The sequence below is a fragment of the Pleurodeles waltl genome, chromosome 5 (assembly GCF_031143425.1).
Source record: "Pleurodeles waltl isolate 20211129_DDA chromosome 5, aPleWal1.hap1.20221129, whole genome shotgun sequence".
NCBI classification, from domain to species: domain Eukaryota; kingdom Metazoa; phylum Chordata; class Amphibia; order Caudata; family Salamandridae; genus Pleurodeles; species Pleurodeles waltl.
The window spans coordinates 258,848,953-258,856,769 of NC_090444.1; the positions used below are offsets into that span (position 1 = coordinate 258,848,953).

Here is a 7,817-nt window from a genome sequence, read left to right on the forward strand (position 1 = left end):
GAATCTTTGTATCACCCTTCTATTGTACAACTTTCTTTTGCTTTCATAGCTAGATTTACACTATTTTAATTCCAGACATTTATTTATTGTGATCCTGGGGGCTATTTTTCGGGTTTTCCCTCGTTTGTTTTTTTATAGCTAACTTAATTAAGCACTCAGTTATTGTATAGTTCTTTAAATGGTTACCAAAGTCCATTTGAATAGCTCTAAATGTTTCACGCTTATGACGATTGGGGGTATTTCCCTTTTTTCCTGCAGCTCCTTACAGCTCAATCGCACGTGTTACCATTTCTCTGTAACCAAGTTAATATTCTCCACTAAGGGCAAGTGAGGAACCATCAATTGGCAGAACATTCTTTTGGCCAAGTTAAGACTGAAATAGCTAATAGGCACTGTGCTGTCCAGCAACTTGGAACGTTTGCCTCTTCTGTCATCAAAGAAATAGCTGATCATGAGTCTAGAGTAGATTCCAAGGGCCACATCATGATGGTATCTGAAGTTTTAACACAGGCAGTGATACAGACAAAGCTGAGTTAAGAGGATACTAAGATTATGTATACTAACTCCCTCTGACTTAATCGTAAATTGAAGTAACAGACATGCTAAGACTGGCATGGCCATCTATTTCAGGCAGCCAGCAAGTGATTTGCCCAGAATCACGGCCTGTTGAGCCCGACACAAAGAAAGACTTAAACCCGGGTCCCCAGTTCCAAAGTCAGCAGCTCTTGTCGTAATGCCACATCCTCTCCCATATTACATATGCGCCAAGTCAAACACTGTGTAAGATTGCTGTCTTTGAGCTCTTGACCGTTATTTGCACAAAGTCTGAGATCTGATGGTCATTAGCCCACCGAGGCTTACCTTTCATTAGCTTCATGCGTTCATTCTCACTTCTGCCTTGTGAAAGAGGCTGTGCATATTAGGTCACACTTTAGTAACCAAACCTATTGCTGCCAAGGTGTCAGTAAGTGCCCTATGTTTCTGAAATCCAATTATTCTAAAAGATTTTGGAAACCTGGTAGGAAACAAGAACTTATAAATGAGTAAATTACAGTTACTACAAACGAATGGAAGAGGAATGTGTTCTACAGAGCTTAACACAGACACCACAGTATTCCAAGAGTGCTGTATAGTGCCATACTGTCCATGACAAAAAACACAGCAACGTAGTGAACAGAGATTATGTAAGGCATCCAAACAGCATGAATTTACGTTTCAAGAATAATATTTGCATTGCAGTTCACGCGTATTCTAAAGATGTATTTAAAATCCTTCTAAAAAAAAACTTGGCTGCGTTGAAATGCCAAACCACACACTATAGTATAAAGCCTTTAAAAGAAGTATTTTGAAGGGATTGTTTTCCATGCTCTTAACATTTCCACATTTAGAACATGTACGTTTTCATTCATATATTTTCTCTCTCATTATTTCTGCTATTTCTTCTGCTGTTTATTTTTTAAATATTTCCTCTGGTATATATTTTTCCTTTTCCGGTTTACCAGTTTCATTCTTCCTTTTGCTTCTTACACTCGCATTTTTAAATAATAGTTCTTAATTTATTGTTGAATGCATTATAATTTCGTTAAAAGAAAGATATTTAGCATACCAAGTCTGACCTTGTACTCAACCTCTCCACACCAAGAAGCAATTTGGTACAGCCTTTAGGCATGCCCAGTGTGTGCTAGGTGCAGGATCAAGCCTTCTTCTAGGCTCTGCAGCTCCATCCTGTACTTAGCACCCCTCCTCCCAACATCCCCTGGACAACCTTGTTCATTGGTCTCTTACTGCAAGGTCTGACTGTTGCCATGGTCTATAACTATGTATCTTAAGCAGCTGGGAATATTTCTATAGTAATCCCCAGTGAGTTCTGGATGTGAGTCATACTGTCAACCTATATGGTCAGCACAACTTCCCTCACAGCCCTCCAACCTCTTCCGAAGTATGGCCTACATTACAGAATTCTTGTTATTTATGTAGGGTAGAGTTGCTCTTTAGTGTTGGCTGCCTGGGGTGCCTTGCGAGGCAATGCTGGAATGTGTATTACAAGCCAAAGTATGTGTCATCCTGGCACATGCTTTGGGTTTTTTGTTGGGATTCATCTACATCTACAGATAGCTGGCAATACCATAGCTAGCTTGGGGTGTGATATAGTGGTGTCTGTCAGTTGTGCTGGAGGGCATTAGGCAGTTGCTTATTCGTCTTTTACGTCCATATGTACGGGCACATTTTCCCACAGACACAGGATTGACAAAGCCCTTTGATAAATCGGGTTCTTAGTGAGAGAACTGAGCATAGGGCTTGCCACGTGTGCCAGAGCACCTTCCTTGATATTATTCTGGATAGTTAATGTGGGTAACGTGATCTCTGACATCATGCGCAAGGTTGTGCCCCCAATAAAAAGGTATTATTGCAGTGTCTGTGGGCACATCTGGCTATGCCACAAGCCCACCGCCCATGCTCACTGAACCAACTGTATACAATATTTGACAATGTCTGGCACTCTCTGGACACACACGTAGGCTTAGTCATGCAGGTAACTGTTAATAATGTTTAACTTGCCCAATTAAAACTTGCTCAAAGAATCCACTGACAACTAATCTATGGACAATCAAGGGGCAGTATTTATCAATTTACATAAATTAATAAATTCAAAGCTGAACATTAGCATTGACATTTTCCAGCAAAATACATAATATTCAAGATGTCCGACGAAACCACTGGTTAACACTGAGGACAACCTCATTGCACCATTTGTCCTCAAGACAATCACTCTAAACAACCATCTGGGTGGGTGATCTAAGCCAACTATCCAAGATGTACTTCCAGGTACGACCCTATAACACGTCACTTGGACCGTGTCATTGTCAGAGTCAATGTTGAGGGCCTCCTGTCCCCAGTGTTCATATCAAGAAAAGAAAATTCGAGTGTTACTATTCCAGTCAACTCACAAACTCAACCAAAATCAAAAAAAGACAGAGATTAACATAAATTCCATTTCTACCCATTAAAAAAACGAAAAAAAACTCATCAACTAACTAAATAAAGCACTGGGAGGGAGGTCAAAGGGGGAAAAGTCATGTGAGCAGCCCTCACTAGTTGCACTTGTCGCGAGAGGGAAAAGAGGGAGACCAATTAAATGCAGGTGCACCTCTCTGTACCCTGGGGTACTGGAAATCTGCCAGAAGGCTTCTAGCAAACTCCCAAGATAACCAAGAAGTAGCTACAGGGACCAGCATGGACCAACGACCAACATATGCAGACAGTGCTAGCGTCCACCTTCTGGCTCCTGCCTAATAAAGCAGCTCTCGATTGGTGAGCATGCTCCACAAGGCACATTTTACACCATCTGGACCATTAACAACAAATTCCTTGATTTCCTCTCCTGTCATCATTACGTATCATGGTGTCCATGAACAACTGCAAGGAAAACAAGATTGCTCTACTCTGTATATTCCAGACAATCATGCTCACTTCGGATCTGGAACATTGTCAAAATGTAGCAAATCAAATCAGCGGGTATATTTACATTATTTGAATTTTCCAAATCTTCTCAAGCAGGCTAATGAATACAGCTATAACTCGTATGCAATTTGGACTGTGCCAGGCCAGTTTTTGGGACCTGTGAGATACAAGGGCAATTAGGCAATCCTCGACATAAGTACTGCTGTTGCCCCTGGAACCACAGGAACCAGGAGCTATTTTGTAAACTACCAACTCATTGTGCTTTGTGTTACAGGGATAGTGAGATAAAATAGTCAGAATTTCTGGTTTTCTAGGTATAGAGTTCACAGTTCAGCATTGTCATTTGTAAAAGTCGGGGAAACGAGTACAGTTCCAGAATAGTGCCTCGGGCAGGGGACACAGACCTCAGCTACCAGGCACGTTAGGATGAGGCTCTACCCACCTTGGTCCAGTCACAAGCTGGAGTATTCATGCCAGCTGCAACCAGTAGATTTATGGCTCTTAGGAGTGTGTCTTTGGAGTTGCTGCTAAAAGTGTTGTAGAATGGAGTCTTTGACAGTTTTACATCTTGGGTGGCCAGACCGGTGGTATGAAAGTGAGACCACAGGATCTCAGCACTGAAGCTTACACTTCAGAAACAAGTGGGAATAGAGGTGACAAACCACAGCAGAGACACAAGGTACCTCACGTGCGAACAGCATTGCTGACCAGCGACTTGGAGAGGCAAAAGTTGAGTGCAGAGCCAAGGCACGTGGACCATCATGCTCAATGAGTAAACCTAACTGGAAACACAGCAACATGACAACAGGCTGCAGAGGCACAAAGGCCTTTACATTCAATGAGCACCTCTCACAGGGGACACGAGAGGCAGCAGCAGGGTGCTAAGGCATGTGATTACTCCCGTTTGATCTGAGTCACTCAGAGGTGACATAAAGGCCAAACAGCAGGGTGTGGTCAATCAGCACCGCTTACAGATTCATATAGTGCTTGGAAGTGGTCCCCATCTTCTAGCCTTGGCAGATACAGTTTCCTCAAATTCCTCATGGTAACCGTCAGTGTCTCTGGACTCACCTCTGTCTAAAAGCTATTGATATTGTCTCCACATTGGGCAGTCTGTACCCTCCCTCTTCTTCAGGTTGAGGTGCGTCATCATCAGCCCTGGGGTATATTCCCTATTCATCTAAGGGAGCGAAACAAAGATTCTGACTCTGGTTCCAGTCTTGTAGGTTTGAGCACTCTTTCAAATACAAATACCCGGATAAGCCATCAGGTGGTATTATATCCAGTACAGCAACACTTAAGCTCCAACTAATTAAAAACTCAAATGTAAAGCTGGTCCTACACTTTCTTGGGCAACAAATCATTACGAACGGAATTTTGCTGAAGTGTGCCATAGTTCCATGACAAACAGGTCCAAGAGGTGTTGCCACTTTCAGGTTCTGGATTGGAATCCAAAAGCTCTGCAGGTTTGGCCATCCCACTGGCCATAGTGTTTGTATTTGCCCACAGGTTGACCTGTTAGAGCTGCCAAAGGAATCTTCCTGACGTATTGAGGTAGATGTGGATACAAAACCGGACATGTGCAACTGATTTATGATTGATTCTGTAGGGGGAGAGTAGGAAAGGAGTAGCACAAAGCAACAAATATGGATAGGAGGCCAGCAGTTCTGACTACCCTGAGGCCATGCAGTGTAACCTACAACCAAAGGGACCACATAAGCACAGGTGGGGTTGATTTTAAAAGTATTAGAGGCACCAATGAGGTCCACTCATATATACCATCCAAATTTGTAGTTTTGATTTGTTTGGCAAGAGAGTTCCCAAAAAGCATTAGCTTTCAAATCATTCACATAACCCTTATTTTGACCCTGTTCCCTTTACATCATATTGGGTCTTCCCCTTGATCAATCTGCATAAAATGTGGTGTCCGCAAAGTGAGTTTCCTACAGAATTGTTTTTGCAAAGTTTGGTGCAGTCTGGACAAGAAGAGGCCAAAGTCAATTTCATTGGAGATGCAAAAAAGCTATTTTTTCTGTGGAGCTTTGTGTCAACCTTAAATGCAGAGGTTCAAATGCTGGATTAGTAATAATTATATTTTGTTCAGTGATCTACAGGGATATAATAGGATTTACAGGGATATGATAAGACCAACTTCTACAACTGTCTGAAGAACGTATCCACCTGACAGACCACTGCCTGGAGCTCAACACAGACAAAACAGAGCTTTTGATCTTCAGCAGACACTCAACCCTCTCGAACGACTCCTGGCGGCCAGTAGACGTCAGACTCACCCCCACACCAAAAAAAACACACCTCACCATCATTCTCAGCGGCGAACTCACCATGAAATGCCAGGTCAACGCTGTTTCCTCAGCCTGCTTCCACAAACTCTGCATGTGCAGCAAGATCTTTAAGTGGCTCCCCATCGGCATGAGGAACACAGTGACGCAGGCACTCAACACCAGAGGACTGGACTACGTCAATGTACGCTACGCAGACACCACTACCGAAGTCATGCAAAGACTCCAGACAATCCAGAACGCAGCTGCCAGACTGATCCTCAACCTGCCATAGAGAACCCACATCACCCATCACCTGAAGGGCCTCCATTGGCACCCGATACAGAAAAGATGCCACTTCAAGCTCCTGACCCATGCCTACAAAGCCCTCCATAACCAAGGACCGGCCTACCTGAACCACTGCCTTCACCTTCACCAACCGACCAGGAACCTCTGCTCTGCACACATTGCCCTCACAAAGATACAAGGCATATGTCACTGCCGCACCAGAGGACGTTCCTTCTCCCACCTTGCTGCCAAAGCCTGAAATGCTCTCCACCTCCGCACCGCAACCTGGCTGACCCACTTCACAAAGGGACTGAAAATCTGGCTTTTCTAATAAGCACCTGCAGCTAGTGCCTGGACACCCACTCAGGTGACAAGCTGCGCTATACAAATAACACCTGAATGATTGATTGATACATTTTGATCATTAGTGTTATAATGGCATTTGCCATTGCTTGCTTTTACCATTGCAACATGCCTGATGCATACAAACCAAATAATTGTAATTCTTCTTAAACCACAGGCCCATGAGTGATGAAAAGGAAACCGCCCCAGTTCACGAATATCCTGTAGAAATCTCTCCTTAAGGGCATGGACGAGTGAATACCCTGAGGCCTGCTCAGAGAGGTGAAGTGGCCCACAAGTTCGTACCTGTCAGCGAATTAGGAAGGATTAGTAAATGGTTGGTTAGACATTCAGAGTCGACCTAAACCCTCCCTCTTAAAGTGCCCGCATCCCTGATTTACTTCGCACCCAGGGAACATTGGATTTCTGCACTCTCTGCATTATGATTTTGTCTTTTGAATAGATATGCTATTACTGTTAACTAGGCGTATTCTATGCCATAAACATGGTCCAGTTCAATATCATGATACCCTATATAAACATTGTTTTTACAGGTCCTATTGTAACAGAGGCTGGATTGGAAACATGGGCAGGTTTTGTGATAGATTTTGTTTACATTTGCATCAATATGGTCGTAGTCCCAGCACATGCGGGGACTTGTGCATTTGTGTAAAGGGACGAAGGGGGACATAAAAGGCGCCGGCTGGTGTCCATGTCACACACTCAGCCTTTGTGCTTTTCGCTCATTCGAACCAGCAGAGCCCGTTGTTACAGCCCTAAAGTCACACAGGCCGAGGGTCTAAAGCCCTCTTGTTCGTACTCATTTGGGTGGCAGTTTCCAGTCCAGTCCTGCTGTCAGTCAGGGCGCGGTCTCTTTGAGAGCAACAAATGAACTAGAAACACAGCTTCAAGTCATAACAAGCCGGCGGTGCGGGCTGGTTCTGCCTGCAGAGGCATTAGCCTTCATTAGCCACTCATGCCAGGCACTGCCCTGCTTCACACATGGGGGAGATTACAAGTGACACGTCGGGTTACACTGGGCCGCGGGCTTTTCTGAAGCGACCTACTCTCCAGGCTGAAACGGTTTAAAGGGGTCACCGAAACAAAAAGAAAGCATTCACTCCTGGAATGACCGACGGTCGCAGCTGTGTAAATTAGTGAGAAGGCGCGAGATGAAAGGGGCTAGTGTGCTAATGAATATGTAATAATTAACGCAAACAGGCTACTTACACCATAACTTTTTGATCTATTTTAAAGATTGTTCTGAGTGAAGAAAGCACTGCACCACATCAGTTCCAATAAGTCCAGTAATAGTAGCAGCTGCTATTCAGTGCAGAAAACAAACCAGAAGTGTGGGATACAGCGCTAGGTAAAACACGTTCAAATTACTTTGCCAGTATTTTCCATATAGAGGATTTTATAAACGGCCTCAGCAGTGCCACAAAC

General features: G+C 43.8%; 1 long non-coding RNA gene across 1 annotated transcript in view; it reads right to left on the minus strand.

Annotated features, from left to right (window-relative positions):
* The window catches only part of LOC138297244 (uncharacterized), a 28,072-nt gene extending 21,752 nt beyond the window's left edge, over positions 1–6,320 (minus strand). The window contains exon 1 of the long non-coding RNA XR_011203965.1: positions 6,154–6,320. This is a non-coding gene — a long non-coding RNA (uncharacterized lncRNA). The remainder of the gene's footprint in view (positions 1–6,153) is intronic.
* Between the last annotated feature and the right edge of the window lie 1,497 nt (positions 6,321–7,817).